The 25,645-nt window shown below is 40.3% G+C and overlaps 1 protein-coding gene and 1 long non-coding RNA gene across 7 annotated transcripts in view; one reads left to right on the top strand and one right to left on the bottom strand.

Annotated features, from left to right (window-relative positions):
* Nucleotides 1-1,969: 1,969 nt before the first annotated feature.
* LOC125317288 lies at nucleotides 1,970-14,046 on the bottom strand. Of its 2 annotated transcripts, none has more exons than XR_007200002.1 (3): nucleotides 13,597-14,046; nucleotides 11,722-11,876; nucleotides 1,970-9,250 (listed from the first exon to the last, which is right to left on the bottom strand). It is a non-coding gene; the product is annotated as an uncharacterized LOC125317288 (long non-coding RNA). The 2 variants fall into 2 exon arrangements; XR_007200003.1 differs by having other exon boundaries at nucleotides 13,824-14,046.
* A 188-nt stretch (nucleotides 14,047-14,234) lies between these two features.
* PCMTD1 (protein-L-isoaspartate (D-aspartate) O-methyltransferase domain containing 1) overlaps nucleotides 14,235-25,645 on the top strand; it is a 40,832-nt gene continuing 29,421 nt past the window's right edge. Inside the window, exon 1 of one of the 5 annotated variants that reach the window (XM_048286604.1) lies at nucleotides 14,235-14,482. The gene's annotated coding sequence lies outside the window, so the exon portion shown is untranslated. Of the gene's footprint in view, nucleotides 14,483-14,795; nucleotides 15,003-15,098; nucleotides 15,121-15,209; nucleotides 15,312-25,645 lie in introns of those variants that run through there. The other 4 variants (XM_048286608.1, XM_048286606.1, XM_048286607.1 and 1 more) reach the window with 4 other exon arrangements.

Here is a 25,645-nt window from a genome sequence, read left to right as displayed (position 1 = left end):
ATGACAGATCCAAGGGCTTCCTCACTGAAAATTAGTAACAATTATTAATGCCACATAAATTCCCCCTTCCTTTGCACTAACCAATGACTATATTCCTGAAAAGAACTCTTGCAAAATCAGAAGAGTTGTCAGCAGAAAGTTGACAACAACAGTGAGGTCAGAAGCTAAATTATCTACTAAAAGGGAACATTCTGATAGCTGAGCTATCAGAGAGATGCAGTAATAAACCCATGTAAAGACATCCCCTGTTCCCAAAGAATTTACACTCTGTTTTAGGCAGAGAAATAGTGAAGATATATTCGATGTTATTGTACTTCACAACACCACCATCTTTGGGTGCTACTGACCCTGTGACTATTGGGGGAAAAAAAAAGTGTGCTAGAATAACCCTAAGAATATTTAGAGTTGTTTAAATAGTAACCATCAAGAAAGAAATTTATCAGAGCTAACTGTATATTTTTTAAATAGATATTTAAAGTTTTTATGGCTTTGGATAAAATGTAGGTATTGAGTATGTTGGTTTGAAATTTTTGAAGCTGGTTATAGCAGGTCAGATTTATATCTTAGCATGCTGAAAGGTTTACATCATGACTCACTGAGAAGGCAACATTATTCAAATCCTGGGTCTTCACCTTTATGTGCTTCCATGTATTTTTTTTTTCCTATGAAATGAAGAGTGTATTTCATCCTCTAACTATAAAATTATTCAGCCATTACAGTTGCCTGCAGCTCCGAGTCACAAAACAAGTATTTATTACAGTCTGGACTCTCGGTATCTGATTGTGTTTTGATTCCTCAGTTCTGATTGCAATGAATGGTGTCACTCTTCTGCAACAGCTAAATTACTTTTAAATAGCCACACAAACCTACAACCATATACTTAGTTTGTCTCTGTTCTGGAAAACTAATTAACATGTGACAAAATAAATTCTAATGTTTGAAGGGGGTCAGTGAATGAATTAAATGAGGGGTCTGTAAGACTTCTCTTACATTTAAACACCAGAATAAAGATGAGTTACGGTTATCGTCTGAAATGATCCTTCTTGGCTGCAGGTGGAAAATCAGAATAAAGAAAGGTAGTACACTGACTTTATTAATGTCAGTGATAGTGCAGATGATACCAAACAAAAGGCAATAAAAAAAGCCTCAGGGTCACTTGGCTAAATGAACTTGTAACAGCAGCATACCCACATTACATGAGAAACTGAAGCTACTCTGACAGTCAAGGTCTAAAGCGCCCAAGAGTTCCAAGTAGAAAATTTCACAGAAATTTTTAAGTGTCTGGGGAAAAGTAGGATTAAGCAGTCAAAAGCTGCTTCTGTGGCGTAACAGAGAAGAAAAATCCTAAACTAGAATCCAAGGAAGTGTGACATTTGTAAAATTATTCAGAAAAACTCTTAGGTATCTAGAATGTATTTCCCACTGTGGCTTTCTAAAATCTGTTTCTTGTGAATTATTCCAGAAAATAAGATGCTTCTACTCTTGCCTTGTCACAGCTGAGGTTCGGGAAACTACGTTTTTTTCTTCTTCTTGTATATTCTAAAACTTCATCTAAAGATTCTGGCAACTTTTGGAAGGCAGAATACTATCATAAAAGATATGAAGAGCTATGCAGTAGCCTTCATCTAATTTTTTTAATGTTAAAAGATATGTATGAACAAAATGGAGCAAGATTAAATAGCCTAAGTTCTGCGGGGTGTTTTTGTTTTGCCATTGTATGTATTGTATACCTATTTTTTAAATATATCTATGGAATTTTACTCTAAATACAGATGTATTTGAAGAATCCCCATGAATCCAGTTGGATAACAAATAATTTCATTTGTCACACAAGTCTGACCTATGTGGTTATTTACACGCTGGGTAGTGCCTAATGACTTCTATTGCTCTAGAGGCTTAAAAAATTTGGTTGTAATTCTATTCATAGGTCTTAATTAACAATTTTGTGTACATTATGTGTTCAGTTTTCTATTAAATTCCAAAAATACAAGTAGTTTTATTCAGGTGAAACAAAACACAACAAGAAAAAGCACCAATTATTTTCACCAAATGCATGAGGTTGGAAGGGACCACTGGAGGTCATTTAGTTCAACCGCCCTGCTCAAGCAGGGCCCTCTAAAGCATGTTACTTAGGCTTGTGTCCAGACAGCTTTAAAGTATCTCCAGAGAAGGAGACTCCACAACCTCTCTGGGCAGCCTGTTCCATTCTACACTTTTTCACAGAAAGAAAAGTTCTTGAGCTTCATTTTCTATTCTACAGCATCAACCTTCTTTTCAGAGAACAGAAGCGTCAAATCAGCAAAGTTCTGCAATGAGAACTACTTAGAAGCCAAAGTGAGACTTGAGTATAATCTTTCTTCATTGACCTAAGTCGATGCTGGCCCAATCTAAAAAAGCATGTTTACCTGCCACTGCTACATTTACCTGTGATCTAGAGTATGCTTTGAGTTCTACTTTTTCAATAGGAAATAGTTATGTGAAGCACTGAAGCACCCAAAAATTACCTAGATACAGACTTTAAAAACAGGAGGTCCAACAGGGATAATTAGTGAGCATTCTCTAACAATAACATGTTGCTACCTATACACTGTAAAACATTTTCATGTATGCAGATTCCAATTAATTATACTCTAGAAATTGCAAAAAAGCACATCAGTTACATACAATTCATACCTTGGGGGAAGAAAATGAGGTTTGTATTACCACAGTCTTTTTATCTGCTTCAGTAGCAGGCTATCAAGTCATTCAGAGGCAAACTTAGCATGTAAAACAAAGAATTGTGTTCTTTTTCTTTAATACACTGAGATTTTAATTGTTCCAGGACCAGATTCTGCCACTATTACAATATACAGTATCCTGTTAGCAGAAAACATTTATACTTTTCTCATATGGGGTCCCCTGAAGATTTTCAAGACACTGAAAGGCTCAACACACACTCAAGAAGGAAGGCTATGTAAGGTATACCCTCACACTTGTGTGTTGCCCTGTTGATTTCAGGCTGTTATTTTACTTGAGAAAACACAGACTTTAGCAGAGTAATTTTCACACTGTCTCGTGTTTTTTCAATACTTTTTTTATTATTTTCATGTAATTGTATGGAAAAAATAGATTGGGTAATACAGTTAAAGGCATATAACCCCTATGAAGATTTATAGTTTTTTATTGCCAAATAGTTGATTATTTAGCTTTTTTATTTCTTTAGGTTAGTAGAAAATTGAGAATTGCCAAGAAACAAGATGAAACAAACATAGAACCATGTAATGGTTTGGGTTGGAAGGGAACTTAGAGATCACTTAGTCCAACTTCCCTGGCATGGGCAGGCACACTTCCCACTAGATCAGGTTACTCAGTGCCCCATCCACCATGGCCCCGAACAGTTCAGGGCATCCACAGCTTCTCCAGGCAACTTCTTCCAGTGTCTCACCGTGATACAATCTTTCACATGATTTAAAGGGTGGAGATTTAGGCACTCATGCAGATCAGCATGCATCAGCATCACTCATGCAGTACAGAATGTTCAGTCCTGTAGTTGCATGCAAGAACGAGTTGGCTTTAACAAGATCTTCCACTATTACCAGTATACACTAAGGGGAAAACATTGGCCTTCAGCATTTGCTCAAGACTTAGCACAAACTTACTCATCCTTGTCTTGCATATGAAGATATATGCATTAGGCCAAATTAAAAAAATGAGAGACATCACAAATCTATTTCTTATCACAACAGTAAGACATAATTTTTACAAGAGACCAAATGCCTACCTAAGGCTGGTGAAGCTACCAGAAGCTTTTTAACTTGGCATACCTTGAACATGACAAATCAGTACAATCTTGATCTGGTTATTACACCCTGTAATTATGTATTCACTGCAAATTTTGGCCTGCCAAGTTATGTCATTTAAGAGCTCCATTTGGGCTTGATTAGTTGAAAAGCTCAACATCACGGTCTAGTGCACCAAGAGGCTGTAATGGTCCTGATGAGAGTACACTCACAAGCCCTGACCCATGGCCTGAGAAGATTGATTTATCCTCAGGCTGCTCTATCCTATAGGTGTTACCTACCATCCCCATCCCCACATGGTTGTTCTGGCTTGTTGCCTTGCTTTTGCTCTATGATTTCTCCATAAACTCCGTCACTATTACTGCTTTCCTTTACTTCTCCAGCCCAGGTGTGATCAGACTGTGCCCTGGCAATGAGAACACTACTCATCCTCTGCTGTGGCTGCTCTCAGCTCTCGGTTCACCTTTAGCCTTGGAGTTCTTCTCTTGCTGCTGGCTGATACTCAGTGGCCACTGTTCCTGTCAAAAGGGACTCTCTTCGAAGTGAGGCCCCTGAAAGCATTCAGCATATCATGCCAACAGCTCTGCATGGAGCAGCTCAAATCTACCACTCACTGTGAGCACACTCAGTTACAAGATTTGCCTTCAGTATCTTGCATTCTTTTCTCACTCTTTCTTTAGCCACTCTTGCTTTTAAGAACCTTTTCAAAATGTGCTAGCAACTCTTCCTCCAACATGCACATGCACTTGCAGGATGCTTTGCCTGGAATGGGGTAAAACAGCTTGAACAATGCCCTATTCACAAAGCTACCAGTGGTAAATGAAGAAGGGGCATCACACTGCTTCTGGTGTTGAATAAAGCTGAAAGCAGTCTGACTCATCAATCCCAAAATTAAGCACCCTGACAGTGAGATGAAGATGTGGTAGGACTGGTAAAGTACCCAGATAAAGGAATAAACAAGTGATACTACCAACAACTTATCTAAAGCTGCTGAACTGGCACAGCTGGCCTGGAGACATAAGACTGACAGTCACTCTATACTATAAAAACCCAGTCCCAAATTTTAATGGCAGGGTGTTCTAACACATCCCCTCTTGGAGTGTATGTGTGGAGATTCCTCTCGTGAGTGGAGATGTCCCTCAAGGTTACTCCTCCAGGCTGAGCAAAAGAGACTTGCCCACAGTCATCGGTATGGGTGAGTAACATCAATCCCTACTTAGTAATTGTTTCTGCTAGTTTTAATACAACTACTTTAATGCAATTGCTTCAACATTTTTATAATGCACTATATTATAATAGTTGTTACAGCTCCTATACTGTGTAGTAAATCTGATTAAGATCTTTTTGTCTAATCATGATCATAATAAATCATATATATTTATATAAATATATCTGTTCTTCCAACCTTAATCTTGCAGGACAAAGTTCAATTACACATATATACTCCTTTAGACATAAACTGTTGACAAAGTCTGGGGCTAAGATTGGATCCAGCCACACCCAGGCTCCTCTCTAAGAAGGAGTTTAGAGAGCAAAGGGGTCCTTTCTGCACCCTCAGAACCCTGTGACTCAACAGGAGGGCTTCTTTAATAAATTTTGTATGAAGCTACCACTGCCCACAACAAAGGGTCTAGCTGTGCTTCAATCTCTATGGGTTTGTATGAGAACAGCTGAAGGCAGAAAATATCTTGCCCTTAGTGCTAGGGAAAACAGCTGGAGAAATGGCCAAAGAGAGACTCATGTAGCCAAAAAGAGAAATGCATATTGCTCCCCATAGCCATTGTCAATTAACTGATTTCAGTGACGGTATCTTACCTAGCTAACATCTCAAAAATTTTACCTTTCTCACAATTGCTCCAAGAGCCAGGGGATAAAATGGGAGAATACTCAGGCCATTTAATTCCTTTTACTATATACCTAAGCATGTGGTGTACAACTGCAGATGAGGGACTCTAAGTAAGCACTCTAATTAATTGGTTGAGAATAGATCTGCTCTAGAGATCCTTTGCAGCTCTCCTAACAATGACGTTTCATCTTACTTACTAAATAATGTGCTCCTCAGACACAGTTATGAAGTTTCACTTCTAGTGCCCTTGCCATCTGCACATATATTAAAGACTTAATAATAGCCAACTGCATCATCCAAAAAGGCAAAAAGAAGCAAAAAAAAAAAAAAAAAAAAGGTGCTAAACCTCTGCCAATTTGGAGAAAAATAGCAATTGTATTTTTTTTCTTGAAAGCATCAGGAGTTTGGACATGGTAAAAAGAGAAGATTATGTTCTGTTAGAGGACTTTTCAAGAGCAATCTGCATGCTGCATCTCAAGCACAAATCTTTTGGTAAGCCTGTTGGATATAATGCATTATTTGTCCACATCTCACAAAAATTACTTAAACTGGAGAATATTATGTAATATGAACTTAATTAATATTATTTATTTTTTAGTGTCTATAAAATAAATTGTTTCTTTGTCTTTTTGGTAGTCTGTTGATAAAGGATGCTTTTATACAACAAAAAGAAGACTAAGTTTATGTCTCTAACAACTCAATCCTACTGATTAAGAGATTTAAATTCTCTCAGGGGAAAAAAAATATATATAAACATAACCTTCTCACTTTGCCAAAATATTAAATGTGTTAGAAGTGGAACTAGAAGCATTTTTTGACACATTTAACAACATGCAGATAGCTTTCCTCATCTTTCCTACTTAAAGATAAAAGTTGCATGTAAGAAATAAGAGTGCTTGGAGCCTATTAGATATCTAGTAATCAAGTTGATCTTAAAAGCTTCCAAAATTATGGTACATAGGCCAGCTGACTATCAGTAACAGGACTAGTGTACACTGTATACACTAATATACTACAGTGTATTATCAGGCCAAATACAGAAGAGAGGCTCCACAAGTTAAATTTTAACTCATATAAATTACATTACATATTGTTCCATATTTGATTAACAAAATCAGGCAAAAATAAAGTGAAAACATTTATTATTTTCAGAATAATATTTCTGCTGTATATTTGCTATAAATACAGCAACGTCCCTTAAATATGACTGTGACAATGACTCATTCAAGGGAAGCTCAGAGACTGTCTTTAAAGTATTAACCATGGTGGTATATAATTTTTCTTGGTTTGAAGGACTGTGTTCCTTCTAAAAAAAGAACATTATAAATTTAGAAAGCACCCTATTGATTTAAGAAAGGGATGACATAAAGAGTATGTTGTTGACTCACTGTCAGCTACATCTAGAGACAAATCAACATATTTCCATGGAGAATGTCTCGTGCTTGCAGTTTACAATCAATAAGGAGGACAGAAGTGATAATATATGACACTTTCTGCTTACATATTCATTTTGTATCCTAATATACCTCTGAGACAAGTTACAAATGGTTTAAAGCAGAAAATACTGAAGGAAGACTTTTTTTTTCCATCACAGGTCATGGAAAAAATAAAAAGTAATATACATGAAATCTAAATACTGACACTTGCCTTAGTACCAAATTCTAGAAGACTTTTTAATATTTGATTGTGTGACTAGATTTTGTATTATGTCGATGGTTATCTAGATGTGCTCTGTTGTATTTACGAGCAACATTTGGTTAAGCACTTAGCAGTGACTACAGGCCACTAGAACCCTTCTGTTGCTACAACCTCAAGCTTGTTCTTAACAGAGGAAAAAATCAGGAAGGTGCACACAGGAAATTGGAAGAGTAATCTAAAGAAGGCTGAACAGCTGATCATGAAAGACCCATCCTTAAGACCAATATCTATGGCCACAGATTCCATTTAATTTCTTTCTTCATTTCATTCACTCATTTGCATCTTAAAATTTCATTTCATTGTTTTGGTGTTTTTCTTTTTCTAGTATGTGCTTTCAAGGTTTTAAAATCTGAACCGAGCTCAGCTTATGTTCTGACAAGTAAAATATTTCTAGCTCTGAAACATGCTTTGCCCACTGCCAGAAGCTCTCCCAAAAAAACTGCTACAGAGGGGCTGAGAGTGCTAATCCCACCCTAGCAGAGGATGTCACGGCAAGGGAAAAAAGCCTCCTGCACTCTCCTAACCAGTTGTATGAAGGCATATCACTTTTGAAGATTATCACTGCTATTCCTGCCTACTCAGGCATTAAAAGAAGATGTTTTTCCTACCATTGTATCACATTTCTTGTAATAAAGTTGACAAAAGTTGTGACTCCTTAAATGGTATGTGAGAGGTGGAATGCACAGATAGATTACAGGCATCCCAAATAAATATATGTAACTCAAACCCCAATGCATTTTATTTGGTGTGCTTCAGAGGAGTATGATTGTGATGCACAGCATTAAGAACACTGTTCAATTGCTTAATGAAATCCATGTTTGAGAAAGGCACATTTCAAAATTTACAGCAATGAAAATCTCTATCCCTAAAAACTCCAAGTGTCTTAGCAAGATTACAGTAATAAACTGCCTCTCTGAAGGGGGCTAGAGAGGAGGAAGGGTGTGCAGATCTCAAAGAAAAAGCAGGAATGCACAATGAAGTAATCTGGCACATAGACAAGGCCTGTAGTAAATGCTGATTTACTCCTTTTAAAGGTGCTTTTAAAGGTGACTGAAAAGTCAGTCACCTAGCTCTGGAGCTTTGGGAAACGTTGTTCTGATCTAAAGCTCAATTAGCATACAACTACTTTTATCTAAGACAGTAATACTGGGTTTGTTTATCCAAACTGCAGATTAACAAGGTCAAAGATGCTATAGACTGTGTATGTAGCTCTCACCAGTTTTACAGGTGGAATCTTTAAGTCTGACCTGTCAAAGCAACATTGTATGAATGTGACTAAACCGCTTTCAGAGCCAGGCCACACCTGAAAGAAGCGCAGCTGCACAGCTGCCGGTTCCAGAGGACCACATCAACAGCCTCTGGATGATGTTTCACCAGGCTGGTGTTTGGCCACTCCTTGGGACTGCAGGTTACACCTTGACCAGTCCATTACATCTTAGCTACGGGTGCGTTCATCCTGTGCATGCAACCTGAAGGGACACAGCTTGGCACTCTCTGGGGGACGATCCAGTTCCCTTCCTGGGAACTTGACCACTACTTACCACAAATCTTTGGAACTGGCATGATGACTGCTGGGATACAGATGAGAGCTGCAGAAGGTACATTCAAACATCAGGGGGCAAAGAATTCAAAAATAAAACTTTTTAAAAATATGAAAGGTAGGCCAAAAATCAAGGACAAATTAAACTGCTTTCCAAAAGTTATTTCACTCTTTTTTCTTTTGCATTACCTGTGATGTTTTCAATAGTACAGTACTTTTACTCCCTGAGATAATACATTGATGCAGGAAGATCAAGCCTGCAAGACAGGGGAAGCCACTGCATCACTTCTCCATTTCAGACCCTCTTCGTAAAACAAGCTATGCCAATGGAATGTGTGACACAGCGTGAAGAATGTGCTCATTGTCTCCAATTGCCAGAAGTGGTATCTGTTGTAGAGAGCAGAGGACATCATCTGAAAACTGTAACTGCTACTTCTGTAGCACATCTTTTTTGTTCTACACCTGTAAAACCAATTGGTCAAAGCCTGTCAGGAAAGAAAATCTACCAAAAAGAAAGGAACAGACAGAAGGCAATGAAAAGAAAAATTAAAGAGATAAAGAAAGAGCTCAGTGAATGAAAGGTGTCAGGAAGTTATGAATATGAGGGAGTATATAAAGTAGATCTAGTAAATCAACTATAATTTTAAAATGCTTGATAATTAAAGATGAAACAAAAGTACAGAATGAGATTTGTCTGGGGAAAGGAAACCTAGTAAGATTGTGGAAACTAGAGAAAAAAATTAGTTACATGCAAAATGAATCAGAAAAAAAGCGGAATCGGAAAATGATCACTGCTTCAAAATGACAGTGAGTTATGAGTATTTTTTAAAAAGCTGTGTCAACATACAAATGTATGTACCAAAGTGTGAAATAACTAATAAGAAATAGAGATAAGGTGTAAGTCTCTAATATCCTTATCCTTGCATTGAATTTCCAGAGCTAAACAACCAAGTAAAGAAGCTCTTTACTTGGTATGAATAATCCAAACCTTAAGAAATCCTAAAAAACACTGTACTGTCACAACTTGATTAAAATTAGACTGCACTGCAGAGTATAAAAAAATATTTTAAATGGTATCATCTTAAGCACCACCAAAAATCTTACAAATTTAAGCTTTATTAGATTAAGAAAATGGCACATGTCTAAAAACAAATGCTAAAGAAAAATACTTTAATACTTGTTCTGTATGTTTTCTGTAGCATTTGAAAATATTTAAAAATGCTTATTCAACAACAGAGAACATAAAGTTGAAGCATTCAAATCAAGGTACCTTTAATGCAATGATATATAAATGGTTTTCATTAATTAGAGATGTACAAATGATGCATTATTTGTTAGCTTTATGCCAACAGGATTGCATTTGGGGAACATAATTTGCTCTACTTTGAAGCTATTGCAATTGTTAGGAGGGCCAATATGCTGCTTTAGTCTAAAGGACAACTTTTTTCTACCTAAATAAGAAATTAAATATGTCTAATAATATGCCTAATCAGTGTTTATGACATGATCTTTACGGGAAACAGTTTTAATTATAAATTACTGTGTAGATCCAATTTTCTGTTCATTATAGTAATGAAACTTTAAAAAAAAAAAAAAAACTTTATAAAAAAAACTTTAATGACCCCTGGTAGCAAATTTCAAATTTATCTAAAAAATGGCAGTCTTGAGCACTTTTCTATTAGATATCTGAATGTTATAACCTTCACCAGAAGAACAGAATGAAATTTCACTGGAGTCTTCAACATTGCTCAGACTTTATCTCCGTGATCATGAAAAAGTGACAAAGTAGCAGGACAAAATACTGAAAAAGTAAATTATGCTTAAATCTGCAGTTAAAATAAAACAACTGCAAACTTGCACAGAATAATAAAGTTTTGGGGGAACTTTAGCCTAACCCATTGTTTCATGAGGGTGAAAGGATGCTCACTGTGCTTCAGTTAAGAAGTGGGTTTCATTATTTCAATTTCATTCAGTTAAGAAGTGGGAAGCAAGGGTTTTGAACTCAGCAAGCTTATATGGAGCTTCGATGGGCCTTTTATGGACCTTTTGATGGGTCACATAATACTTTAGCTTTTTTTGAGAATATCAACTTACATTCAGATGAAAACAAAAGTTGCCCAAATGATGCATGTAGGAACTCAGAGTGCGGGGAATATTTCTCTGCCTGTTTTGAGGGGTTTCACCCCCCTGAACAACACAGCTTGTGACCTCTGTCCGTGGAAAAAACTGCCTACTATTAAAAAAGAACTAGAAACTACACTACTGTAAATTAGGTGATAGAATACTATGTAAGATTGTCCCAGGGTGAAAAATTTAGAGGTTTTGGGTTTGTTAATGTAGTAAATAGATAAAAGCAAAAAACATCAAAATGGAGGATTGTTGCTGTTCTCCAAACTTTCTTCTTCTTTTACTACTCCATATCCTGCAGTAAAAGTAGTTTGGGATGATTGGACAAAGAATGCCGCAGTTCCTGGCTGTGTTACTAAATAATTGGCAGAAAAGTAAAAATAATGTACGTTTTTAGTAACTATTGGTTAATTTATCTTTAAAAGGCTGTGTAAATCTTGATAATTGGGCTTTCTCCTGCATTCTCTGCTTTGTGCTATGTCTGGATCACACTAGTGACTCTTTTTCTCTGATAAGACTTAATAAACAACTATCAAGAAGCAGCAAAGGCTGAGAGTCCCCGTTTGTCTCTCGAACTCCTGGCAAGGACTTTAAAAACTCTCTCCCATCAGGAGAGGTTTGAGTACGGCACAATCAGCGTCAATGCACATCTTGAATTTAAAATAATGGGACAATAAATATCTTTCACATCAAGATGCAGAAGTTACATACTGCATCAGAAAATACCTTACTTCTTTTTTGACAATGCATGGACAGGAGTTAAAACAGATTTAGAGAAACTGCACATGCTCAAGTAGAATTTTCTGCTAGACCTGAATGCCAAAGCTTCTTTTCAGCTCTGAAAGAAGATTGCAGAATGGCCTTCCTAATTGTATGTCCACGTTCACTGCAAATGGAAAAAAAAAAAATAGTATGGTATTTTACAAATTTTTTTATAAATAAGCATGGTAATTTACAAAGCAAAAAAAGCTATCTGAAAAATTTTCTAAAAACTTCATGAGCAAAACTTGGCCATAACTCCTGTCCTGACTGAATACTGATTAAGTGCACCTTGTCTGACAGGTTATGACTACGTGTTGGTCAGGCACAAGAATATCTAGGACGTGATGTAAAGAGAAGGAATTAACACCAGGAAACCCTCATACATACAAAAGACAGGGAATTATACACACTTACTACATCTAACTAAAAATTCTTAACAGAAGCAAACTTTCAATACACAAAGACAGCAAAAATTATTTGTTTACTGATTTCAATGCAAAAATTGAATTTATGTATTTATTCTCCCTTCTATTTCTCTCATTCAAGGAGCCATCAGTTACATCACTAATCGGGTGGCAATTAGTAGCACTATTTGAATCACTCAGTCCAGCTGACAGGAGACTTATTTCTGAGTCCCAGCCTAACAGAAACTCTCCCCCTTATGTGGCCAATTATCTTCACCTCAGCTGTTGCCATCTACAGCCATTGTATGTGCCAGGTATTAACTAATCCTGCCCCCCAAGAGAGTAATAGTTACTCCTAGCCTCCTACAAGCTACACTTTTGTGTTCTTCAATTTTCAAGGCCTTTACTTACAAATCCTGTTCCGCCACTACTCAAATTTTGGCTAAAGCTCAAAACTTTATGCCTCTCAGCTGCATTTCACAAAACACTCAGTGTTTACAACACTCCAGATTAAATTATCATTGTAAATGTCTACAAGTTATCTAATTAGTTTTATTTTAACATCCACTCCAGATCTGCAGGTTTTCATATCCATTAGCCTGAAATCCTTAAATACCACATCTTTTGCCTGATCATTTGGTGAACATAAACTTACTGTTCCTGAAGTGTGAATGTCATTCCTTTTCTGATACTGACCTCAGGCATTTCTCATTCCTTTCCACAATGAAAACAGATTAGCCAAGTTGCTACAAGTCCTGACACCTGTGTAAGTCTTAATTCTCCCAAACACCAGCCAAGCCTACTTTCCCCACTGACTCTCCAAATCTCACATCATTCCTCTCGGCCAAACCAAACACAAGACAACGCCTTAGAAATCTCACAGGAGACCAGGGCTCAGAATGACCCAACACTCTTCATCACCTTGGGCTTCAAGTCCACACTGGGGCCTCAGGCTTCCTTGATTTCCACTTATTCATGTCTATTTCCTTCCCAAGTTCATAGAATCATATAATATCCTAAGTTGAAAGGGACCCACAAGGATCACCGAAGGCCAACTCCCAGCCCTGCAAGAATCACACCATGGGCTTTCAGAGTGTTGTCCAAACACTTCTGTCAGGCTTAGTGCCCTAACCACTTCCCTGGGGAGCCTGTTCCAGTTCTCAACAACCCTCAGGGTGAACAATCTTTTCGTGATATCCAAGCTAAACCTCCCCGACATCTTCACGCCATTACCACAGGCTCTTTATCGTCACTGGAAAAAAGAAATCAAGTGGCCGCCCCTCCACTTCCCATGGAAGCTGCGGACTGCTGTGAGGTCTCCTGCCCAGTCTGAACAAGCCAAGTGACCTCAGCTGTTCATGTGGCACCCCTTCTAAACCTTTTACCATCTTTACAGCCCTCCTTTAGACGTTTTCTGACACTTGTAATTATTTCTCTGACCTTTCCCCGTGATCTCTCTTCCTTCCCGCAGTTTTTCAAACTATCTTTCGACAACAAAGCCCAAGGGCCCTTCTCTCGGGGCGTGGGGGGAACTTTCTGACCCCCCTTGGGAGAGGCGCTACGGAAGGGTCCTGCAGAGCCGCCGCGTCCCCCGAGAAAGGCGAGAACGCCACACAGCGCGGAAGCCTGGGGAAAGCGGAGCTATTTCGGACGGGCACCGGGGGCACCTTGCGCATGTTTTTAAATCCGGGCCTCCGGCGTGGCTGCGTGTCCCCCGCCGCCCACACGCGGTGCCGCCGCCGCCGCTCCTCCCCCCGCGGCTCGGCCCTTCCGCACGAGAACACGGCGCTGTTCTCCATGCTCGGCGGCCCACGAGAGATAAAAGGGCGGAGGACACGGGATTTCCAGGGCTTCCCAGCCGGCGGGAGGGGGAAGAGGAGGGAAAGAGAGGGGGGAGTCAGCGCGCGGGGCCGCCGCGACCCCAGGGCGACTAGTGACGAGCGCCGCGAGCGCCGGCCGCCCATTGGCTGTCGCGCGGGCGCCGAGCGGCCAATCAGGGCCGGGCGCGGAGCAGCGCAGCGCTCGCCCTCGCCCCGCCCGGCGGCCCCGCGCGCGGGGGGCGGGGTCACGTGACGCTCTGTTTACATCCTCTCAGCTGTCGGGCCCCGCCTTCCCCGTCCCGTCCCGTCCCGTCCCGTCCTTCGCACCGGCCCCGGCCGCCGAACTGACCCGCGAACCCCGGCCCGTGGCTGCCCAGCGCCGCTCTCCGCACGCTCAGCCGTTCGCCCGCGGCCGGCCGGAGTGCCCTCCTGCCTGCAATTCTCGCCCCCCCAGGCGGTCTCGCCGCTGCCGCCCAGCGCAGGGTCCGGGGCCCGCTGCGGAACGGGTGAGTGTTCCGCATTGTAGGGGGGTGGGCAGAACTGCGCTCCGGCCGCGCTGTGCAGCGTGGAGGCCCCGTCGGGTGGCCGGGACGGTGGGTTGTGGCGGGGGAGAGAGGGAGCGCAGCCCGCTGGCCCCTGCCCTCCGGCCCCTGCCCTCCGCTGGCGCCCCGGGCGCTCCGGTCCCCATTGTCCGTGGGCCCCGCACGCAGGCGCGGGCGAAGGGGGATGAGGGGGGGGGCGGTTGTTTTCGCACAGCCGGGATGGGGCGAGGGCTCGCCTTGGGGAGGGACAGGACGGGCTCTGTGCCTACGCCCTCGGCAGCCCCTTCTTTTTCCTCCTCCTTTGCCCGACCCTCGCCACCCCTCGTGCCGTCTGCGTAATAAATAATCTCTGGCCCAAAAAGGGTTGGGAGGAGGAGATGTGGTTGGTGTAGCTGCCGCGGGCCTGGGCAGCTGTGAGAGGACGGGGACAAGAGAGAAGGTTCCAGCCTCGAGATCCAGGCGGGGGGATGGTGGTACGGGCAAGGTGAGGGCAGCACACGTCCCCCGCTGCGGCTCAGCGCCCTGCCTCCCCCCCATGACGGCTGTGGGTTTGCTTTTTGCCTTGGAGGAAATGCAGTGAGAAGAGGAGCCTGCGTTTTGGGGTTGGTTGAGCCGAGGCATCGTTGGGTGGTGCGTGAAACAACATTTTGTTTTGTTTCAAGAAAAACCCGTGGGCTAATGAAGGATATTTCTCCTTTTGGGAGTGGAGGAGGTGGTGCGGCTGCAGCGAGGGGAAGATACTTTGTTTACATAAACTGTGTGAAATGCGCGATAACTTCGCCCGCAAGCCAGGGTGAGTCGGTCTGTGAGCATTCCTGGCGGCAGCCGCCGGGGGAAAAGAAGGCTGCCTCTGCCCCCCGCTTTGCCATAAACGCACATTTTTGTCTCTGTTTACATTGTGGTCTCTGTTTTGGCTGGGAGAAGCGTAAGGGGAGGAGCAGGAACTGGCTCCGGGGCTGCCACCTCCTCCCCTCTGTTGTCTTTGTTGTTAATCTGCTCGAGGAGGCGTCCTGGGGTCATGTCTGTAGCTGAGCTGCGGTCTGAGGTGTTAATAGGATTCCTCTTGGGCCCGAAACCTCGGGCCGCCTTCTGCAGTGCATGTGCGGGTCTTGTTTGCCCTCCGTCCGCCCTCCTCCCCCCTGCCTCGGCAGTTGTCAGCGGCTCGCACTGAAGTTGCAGGAAGGGGAAGGGAGGGCAGAGGGGGAAGGAATCTTGGCATTTATTTGATACTCGGTCAGCAGCCTGGGCCTGCTTTGTGCAGCTCTGCTGTTAAAAGAAAAAACAAAAACGACACCTGAGGTGGAAGGGTGAGGGGATGTCTGTTTGAAAACAAGGTCTTTATGAAAGTACTAAACTGCTGCAGTGTGTGGAAAATGCTTGTGTCCTTGCAGTACTTGCCAGTGCCAACGTAGTTGGTGTTCTCCTGGGAGATATTTTTTTTTACTCCTGTCAAGTAAAAGTCAAGCAGAGTGGAACTGCAGACTTTAGTAAGAAAGTAAGATTTCTTCTCATAAAGAGCAGCAAACTTTGGGACACGCAAAAAAAATACCCAGAATAAGGCTAGTCAGGACTTCGGCAAATTAATGAAGATACCCAATTCCTCTTGACCATATGACCTCTGTGTTACAGAGAATGCTTTTTAAGATGCAAGACACAAAAATCCAGTGCTTAGAGTTAGTAGATTACAGTAATACATGATGAGAATGTCTTTGTAACCTTAATCCATTATGCTTGCAAATTAATCATAATGTGTGATGCATTTTTTTCCCTCAACAGGACCATTACCGTACTCTGGGCAGACGATCTCTAGAAGGAATCAGGCTTGGATAAATAGAGCTGTCTTCTGCAGAACTCCTGCCTGATTTGTTGGAAAAGTTTGAAAAGTATTTTGGATGTGTAGGTGGAAAAATGCGTGAAAGATCTATTGGTATTTTAACTGACTTTGGGTGGATAAATATAATGATAGGAATGTGAGAAGTATGTGAGTGAGGTCAGAGAGCCACAATGAGGGCTTTGGAGATGGACTCCTAGCCAGATGTTCTTTACAACAGTCAGTGTCCCTCAGAAATGCTAGAAAATACAATTGGATGTTATTGGGAGGTCTGCAGTGAGGAGAATATAATGAAATCGCAGAAACAGAAAAAAGTATGTAATACTGAACAGTCCTGGATGGCCAAATTTTATTACTGTCTGTGCAGGGTTAGGTTCCTTCCCTGCATAATCTCTGATCTTCATTCCAGAATTCTTGTAAAAATCTTCTTACCTCTCTAATGGGCCTTCTCTCTGAATTTTCTTCATCTTATCTGTGTCATGACTTGCTTTAGATATGTGACTGGCCAGTTTCAATTTTTGCAGTATTCTATTTATATATTATGAACTCTTGCCATTTTTATAATCATAATCTTGACAGTTTGGTGATTTTTATTGCTTAGTCTTCTATTTGCCTGTCAGTGACTGCCCAAGCTGCAGCTCCTTTTGAAGAGGCTTCTGCCTAATAGGAAACCTAAGAATAGGGCCTCAGTATCAGGCATGTATTGTAGTTTTCCATGCCTGTGCTGGACCATACCAGAGCAGTGACTTAGCTGTGTTTCTGTAAACTTGAAACACTTTGAGGTGGGAAGTGTGTATTCTGAAGCTAAAGGTAGGCTTAGGCATGGTACCAGTGCTGGTGGAAGTCTTAAAAGAGCATGTTGCCCGTGATGTTTTTGTTTTAGGCAAACTTAAAAGACATTAGCACAAATGTTTTTTAATGCTAAAAGACATTAGCACAAAATTCCTACTGCAAGACATAATAGTGCATGGTTCTTGTTTTTTCCCCCCAGAACCAGGCAATAAAATGTCCCCCTGCTGTGTCTCAGAAAGGTTTATGCCAGGTGTTTCAAAAGTTCCCCAGAACAAATACATTAAAAGCAATTCTGAAATATTAAGCATTATGGGAATGCTTGTGCCAGTCTTGGGCGCATGGGGAGAAACACCTGAGAATACAGTAGTTTTTTTCTGTATGAGAGGTGTCTTTACATGTACCTGTTCTTGTCATTTCCTGCTTTGTTCCCATTTTCAGCAGGAATGACACAGAGATCTGCTATTCTACCCTGCTGAACTGAAAGTGATGTTCTGTAGCTGATGATTAATTAGCTCTCTGTGTAAGAAAAGTACCTTGAAGTCTACAGCTCTTGGTACTCTTGAATGCAGACATGGTTTAATATAATCTCATTTATTTTATCTACTTAGAATGTAAATTCCTCAAAGCAAAAGTGGGTAGAATGTATGTGTGATCATGTTTTGCAAATGAATAATCAGTTATGTGACTGGCCTAAGGCACTCCAGGAATCTTCCGGTAGGGTCAGAAGTGGATCTGCGTGCTTCATCCTTTCCAACCAACAAGGGTGGGTTTTTGGGATGGAGAATTATTTTAGTGTATCTGCCTTGCAGAAAGGGTGATCATGCTGTTCCGCTCCATCATTTATGGAGTTATAGGGACTAAAGTCTAGTAGTTTATATTAAATATTATGGATATAATTGCATGAGAGCATCAGGAAATGACTACTGTGCTCCAATTCCTTTGGGACCTGTTTGTGTGCACTGGATGTTAATGAAAGCCTTCAGGCCTCCTTCGTGCAAGCTGTTAAAGCAGTTTCTACTGTTGTGTTAAGAAATTTGGGCTGGACTTTCGGTCCTTGAAGAAAGGATAGAATTTATAGTAGCTTAGGATGCTGAATATATTTTTTTTCAGAACTGAAAGATAGCTGGCTGGCATTTAGAAGAGTGGTGTTGGTCCTCTGTCCTTTTTGTCCTGGTATGTCACGCCTACTTCATGTTTTAGAATAGTGTTGCAAAGTTGACAGTGATGTTAACTAACCTGAAAGAGCTTGGAATACTGATGGAATGTATGTTGTGTGCATTCTTGCTGAATCTACTTCTGATCAGAAGCTTGTTGAAAGTAAGACGAAAAGTAAACCGTAAGCAAAGATGTCTTTAAAAATGGCAGTTAGTCCAAAGAAACTTATTTTTGGAAAGGAAAAAGGATTGGAAGCTGTAGGATTGGACACTGATCTTGAGAATGACTGCAGGGTCTTTGTCACTTGTACATTGTGAATACAATTAGTATGTGACATATTTCTCAGTAAATTTTATCAGTCCTTTAAATTGAAGTGCAAAAATATAAATTGTCCTTTATTGTGAGGAAAAGACACTGGTTTAGAGATCATTACAGAGCACTTAAACAAACAAAAACAGACAAAACCTCAAACTCCACAGCCCTGAAAGAGTATAGGCGTGACATCAGGAGTCTCCGTGGGAACTCAAAGGCTACAGATTCTGGTGTATTCTCATGTGGTGGAGTTCTAGAGTGGGAAATGACTGCAGAACTCCTCTTCTTAGAGGGGCTGTCTTGTGGCAGAAATATACTGGAGCCTGCTGCTTAGAAAATGTATTTAATGAAGGCTAATTTTGGAGTTCTGGCTTTGTTTTGTGTAATGTTTAGTGAAGAAAGGGTGTAAAGATCTTCCAGGTGCAGAGTATTGAGCTCTATGAGTTGCATGCAATTGGAGATTTGAGATACTGGGAGTGTTGTTAAGGTGACATAACAGGGGAGGTTTGGAATGCCTCTCAAGTACTGCATTTTACTTGATTTTTCTCAAAGTAGTATTTGCTGAGTGTACAGTTGAAAAACAAAGTTGGATTTGCTGTGTTTCTAGGGTGTAAAAGAGTACAGTTGGAATTAATGTTGAAAAACTTGTTTGAGGAAACAATTCAGAATTTGACAATAAAACGTTAAAATCAGGGTTAAAAGATAACAGGCTTAGATCAAGTGGTTTGATAGCAACATGCGGTGTTCTGAATCCTGAATGAAAGACATTTATATGGAGGTGCTGTAGGGCATCTGAGTTGTTAGCATGCTGTTATATATGAGAGGTTTTACTGAAGGTCTACATTATTTGAAGTATAAAAAAACCCCCAGATGTCAGACAGGATAAATCTGAAGCAGACGTAGCTGAGCGGTTAGGGAAGAGAGCCCTTGTCTTGGATGCTGACATGCATGTTTTACTGGAGATGGTGTGTGTTTAGAGACACACTTGCACAAAGAGCACGTGAACAACCAACCAATTCTGTGGCAGTGTGGAGACTGTAAACAGGATCTCTGTTCTGAATGTTTTTAGAACCTGGTGATGACAGACTGGTTACAAGTCACTGTCTCCAGGTTTGCTCTTCTGGTCTGTTTTGGCTAATGATGCCTTTTATCTGGTTGCTTTTCCAGTCCCAGCTGTTAGGTTCCTTTCAAAGCAGTCTTAAAGCACACAGAAAGAGCAGCTCCTCTGACTTACTTGCTGACAAGCAAAGACAGGATGTGGGCAGAAGAGTTTTCTGTTTTGTTTTTTAGCACTAATTGTTGCTGTAGCACTGGCCAAGTAGCCAATAGTTAGCGTGTGCACCTAAAATAGCACTAGAGGTCTGTGTTTAAGCACTTGAGTCACATCGCAAGTACCAGAAGCTTGCTGTTTCTATTACAAAACCTTTTCTTTGCATGGTTTCTAAATAGATAAGTCTTATTAAAGCTGTCAGTAATCATAATTATTTCTTTCTTTTTTTTTAACAATTGTCTTGTTAAAGTCTTAACTGATAGGTGCATATTTCTAATGGCAAATTAAGCAATCTTGAAAACTATTTTCAGGATGAATAGTGACAACTTTGTAATGCTGGATAATGTTCCTCCAGGAGGCATCTGTCACTGGGAAGATTTTTCTTCCAGCTGATGTCTACAAATGTCTTTTTAGATTTAGTGGTAAGAGTTAGAGTCAAATCAGAGTTGTTCTAAAATACTGGTTTAAGATGTAGTGAAAGGAAGTATGCAGTAATATTGTAGACACAAAAGGAATGTAACTATTAAAAGCTTGTATTGGTACCATCCTTCAAGCAAAGCAAATAGAATTTGTTATGAGTTGTCTTCAGGAGTGAAAGGGAACTAGATTTTAAAGAGATCATCTCAGAGGTGACGTCTTAATTATTTGCTCATATTTTAGAAAGACAGATCTTCTTCTCCAAAAGGAGATTTCTGCAATGTGTGGGTTTTTTTTAAGTGAAGTGATAATAATTGGAATTGTTTATAGTAATAGTCAGCTAGTGAATCACAGTCAGTAATTGATATGCCTGTGGCGTCCCTGTCCCAAATGAAAGGCTTGATTCCTATAAATGGTTGTTTTAACATTGAGAGGAATTAGGACCATGTGGTTGGCAGAAAATGAGAAGTGATTACTATTTTGAGATTTTATTATTTCCGTAGCAAATGTTTTTAGCAGATATTTGGGAATTAGCATGTGGTTTTCTTGACATATAAAAGAAAAAGCCAAGTAATACTACTCAACCCAGTCAGGATGACTGTACTGTATCATGGTCTGTATATCAGACTTAGAGATGATTGTGGGAACCACTATCCTCGTAATCATATTTGCAGAACAGTTGTTTTTTCTTGATAGGTATGACTGAAATGAATGCAAGTCAGCTTTGCTGAAAGAATGAACTCCAAAGTTCTCTAAAGGAGATGCTTAATTTTGACAAATGGTTAATATTTCTGTAGTACTAATAAGTTCAAGTAATCAGGAATGCTGTATTTCTACTGGGACATGAGTTTGCCATTACAGAATTTAATTTTCATTTGAAAATTTTTGCCTGACACTCATGAAGTTCTTGTCTGCTCTTGAAGTTCTTGTTGGTTTCTGGTGGATGGGGTTTTGCTGGCTATTCTTCTGCTGGGGCATGTGATCCTGCTCTTTATTTGCAAAACTGTCCCCTTTACCGTTTTGGGAATGAACTGTGGTTTTCTTTCCATTCAGTGTAGTCCAGTTTGTTAAGCTCTGCTGTATTCTTCCTTCAAGAAACTCTAAATTTGGCATTATTGCGGTCAGAAGGTCAGTGAAACTGGAAGGACAGAGAAAAGTCGAGTTGCTGAGTTTTTGACTTCTGCTGAGCTGAGATCTGCAGTATTATAAAATCCCATAGGCCTTAGTCTCTCATTATTTGCTTCAGTTAATTATGCATTCATCATGACTAAGACTCATTACTGCCAAGTTTCCTGAGATTCTGTGATGTTTTCTGAAGTAATTCAGTTGTCAGAAAAAGTCAGTGTAAAATTTGACTTCTCCATTCTGGCATGCTCTGGGTAAACTGGAGTTGTCCATGATATAACTACATCAGGTTGTGTGAGTGTAGCAGCCTCTTGCGTTATATCTGTAAACTACAGTTCTACCAGGTGAAAACCATGTGCTTTGTATGACTGCAAAAAACCTGATACAGTAAAATTGTGGGAGTGATGATTAACTTGAGCTGTGCAAGTGCACAGCTGCTATATGATAAAAGGTTCTCAACTTCCATTTCTTGCTGAAGTATTTGCATGAATATTTTGGAATGGTTACTGGAGCTTTCACAAATGCTCCAAATCCCTTCCAGACGACATCTGCTGTTGTTGGTACTGTAAGTAAATTATAACTTTGGAGTCAAATTTACAGTAGTACTTAATTCATACCTGAAGAGAAAGAAAAACAATAATTCAGAACCATTTTCAAGTTAAAAATGTGTTTATGTGTTTTGGTTTTCGCTTTTAAAGAAGGCCTATAAGGGGTTTTGTTCAAGTATTTCCAGTTTTTAGTTTAGGTGTCGTGGCCTCAGGTCCAGTGAGTTGTGAGGCTAAGCCTGTATTCTCAGTAGCAAACAAACAAATGTATTCAGCGTGTACGTACATAATTTGCTACCACACCAACACAGGAGATGGCATTAATGCAAGCACAAACAGCACCAGTGACCTCATCCTGTTACCTTTTCTGGATGGCCAAGCTGAATGTCTGCAAACACGTGTGTATATATTACAAATCTTTCCAGTTACTGGGTTTAGGCACTTGTTCTGCCCTGGAGCTCTTCCATCCATTTGTGCCACATTGCCTCTTACACACATGCACATGCTCAGCTGCCAGTCCCAAACACCACAGATTCTCCAGCAGCTCACCTTGGACCCCTCTTTGTTCCTCCAGCAGCCGAGTCCTTCAGCTGCCTCTCTCAGCCAGTGTGTCCCATCCCAGTTCCAAGGCCACTCTGCTGGTTTGCTGGCCAGTCCAGCTTGGTACTCTGTGTGGTTACACCCAGATCTGCAGAAGCTCATGCCCTGCTTTGCTGGCACCACAGACCCACTGGCCCCTGTGACTCGTGGTCTGACTCCATGTCCTGTAGATACTGATGGACACCAAACAGAGGCCCAAGAGAGAGTTGTAAAAGGAGATTAACAGTCTGACAGGATAGGCAGAGCACAGCTGGACGCACATACTCACCTACAGCCTGCTCACAGGTGACCTGTCCCTCTTGTCATCGTAGCCCTGGCTTTTCCATGCTTGTTTCTCACCAAGACACTGTGATTTTTCCCTTTCCTCACCTCTGGTTCCTCCCCTATGCATCCCGTCACAGGACTTGTGCCATCCCAGAGTCCCTTTCCCCTGAACTCCCTGGGAGCTTTTGTAGCCCTGTAAGAGGCACGGTGGTGGTGGGAGTGTGGAGAGAGCCGATGGTAGCCCGGATCACCGTATTCACTTGTGTTTCCCCCATTTGTAAGTGCACCCCTGCTCCTCTGTGTGCAGAACAGCTTTCTATCACATAACCCAACAAGGTTAACTTTGATATGTGCAGGCAAATCATCTGTTTAATCATTTGCAAGCCCTGTGGAAAATTTTAAGGTAGAAGGTACTGACTGTCCACAGAGGTGTAAATTAAAGTGATACCGTTACAAAAGCAATACTTTGAAACATTACCTCAAAGTAGGGAGAATAATAAAATATTTGCATGAAGCTTTGTGAAACAGACTTTGGTAACGGTATTAATGCTATAGCCTTTTACATTGTAAATTTAAGTGTTGATTTTTATTTTCCTGGATGACTAGAGACTTTTTGTTAAAATTTTATTCTGGATTTAGTTTGTACTTGATTTGTATGTTTTGAAAGTTTTGATAAATCATCTCTTTTGGTTAGAACTGTGAAAGGAGAGTTGATCTCTCTTTTATATAAAGTAAGCATTGAAAATCTTAAGTTAGAGAGATGTATGGACAAAGTCACATCACTTTAGGTTGTGCTGAACACACGGATTTATGGTATGTGTGGAGACTGAGACAAATTATGATCTGAATCCTTAAAGTCTAAAGATTTTGGATATGCAGGATTTGGGGATTAAAAAGAAGAAAGTGAGGTGGATATCCTTTGCTTTCTTTGACAAGATAAAAGTAACTCAGTGTGCAAGTGTTAGTAAACAAGTTACATTTGAAAAAAATAGTGATTCCAGTGTGATGCTTCTGAAGATTGCATCTGTGAAAGAATTTTGTGTCATGGTTCTGAGGAAGAGAAGCAGGAAACAGGAGTAGGCTTTACTCATTCTTCCCTCTTGAGAATTACAGGAGTAAGTAATAAAATAACTTCTCAAAACATATTATTGTATTGCACTGTACTGTTTTAAGAATCAAGCAAAGAAGCGTCAGGATTTATTCTTTCCTTAAACTGTATTTATTTAGTATCTCGTAAGAAGAGGATGCATAGTAAATGAAAGTTCTCAGGCTGTGAAAGAAAACATCCTGATAATACAGTATTTAAGTTATTTATGCTGTGATTATTGCATGCTATTTTGATGCTTTTAGATATATTTCCAAAGATTAGAAACCAAAAAGTTTTAGTGGTAAAGTTGATTGATATTTTTGTTTTTTAATTTGGCCTGGGGGTTTTTTTTGTAGAGACTGAAGTAAATGCATAGCTCCAAGATGAGGTTTCAAGTATCAGGAATGTAACTATCTTCTATTTTTACACTTGACCTCATTTCTATTTTCTTTTGCTAAAGGCAACAGGCATATGTTGTTCTGTTGCTGCTGGAAGTGAGTTATTTAAATAGCTTGAAATGTTTATGTGCAATAAGTTTTTGAACTTTAGTACTGGCTGAAATAGTGAAAATTTTGTCATGGGCCACATTTTGCCTAGTCAGAGTTATATGAACTGTGACTTGATCTGCTTGAGAACTATAACTTCTGTGGTGAAAGGTTAGAAAAATATGTTTCAGTTCTTGTACAAAACCTACTTTGTATTTAATTATAAAAAAAGATTCTCCCTCCCCATCCCCTAGTTGTTGCTGGTGACTCTGTGAAGGTGATACTCAAAGTAAAGGAGCATCATTTTACTTTGGTTTGTTATGTTCTGGTCACCCAAACTAAATTATTAACCATTTTCTTTCATGAAGAAAAACAAGTTTTGTTTTAAAAATGTTGAGTATTTCAATTGTTGTTTATATATATATGTATATCAAGGTGTCTTAGATGGAAAGTGATCACAATAATATTAAAATTTGCAGAAATGTTTGTGTCACTTTAATGCCTTTTGCCTTTTCAGGCTAAACAAAATTAGATATACCAGAACTAGTTCGTTTTACACATCACTCTACAGCTCTTCTAATGCTTAGCATTTGCCTGTTGTGGCTTATATGAACCTGCTCTCTGTTAAATATTCTTCTACAAAGCTGTGTATAGTGGCAATGAGTTTTGCAGCCTGGTCACTCTGTAGCCCACTAATTTGTGAAATGTGTGCCCAGACATCAGTTTCTGATCTGCAAAACAGGTGCATGAGGCTCAGTGAATATCAGACATCTGTATGTATTAAACAAGATTGATTCATATCCCTTGTGAACTCCTGATATTTTAAGCAGTGAACAAACCACTATTACCTGGTACCTCCTGGCCCTATGGGTCTGTTTGGCCCTTGAGAGAAGCTTTTCGTCTTTCCCCTTTCTCCCATCCAGTCTGTGATAAAGCTCTTTGGCTAGTTCATGCTGGGCAAACTAAAAATAGTTGTGGCCTGGGAATGGACAGAGCTGTAGGCACACCTCTCAGGAGCTGAGACCTTTACAAAACGTGCTAGAAGAGGACTGCCAGCTTCTGCATGGACACTGGTATCAGAGGAAGGATAGGGGATCTTCTGCATGTTAGACGTTAGGTTAAACTGGTATCTTTTGCTTAGGAGATCTGTAATGGAACTTTGAAAGGTCACTAAGTCATCTTAGGCTCCCCAGAGACGAGAGTATTTTATGCATTGTCTTAACAACTAAGCAACAGGAAATGTT

The sequence above is a fragment of the Corvus hawaiiensis genome, chromosome 26 (genome assembly GCF_020740725.1).
Source record: "Corvus hawaiiensis isolate bCorHaw1 chromosome 26, bCorHaw1.pri.cur, whole genome shotgun sequence".
Lineage (NCBI taxonomy): Eukaryota > Metazoa > Chordata > Aves > Passeriformes > Corvidae > Corvus > Corvus hawaiiensis.
The sequence above is the reverse complement of the archived record's forward strand: the minus strand, read 5'-3'. Positions and strand labels throughout refer to the sequence as shown.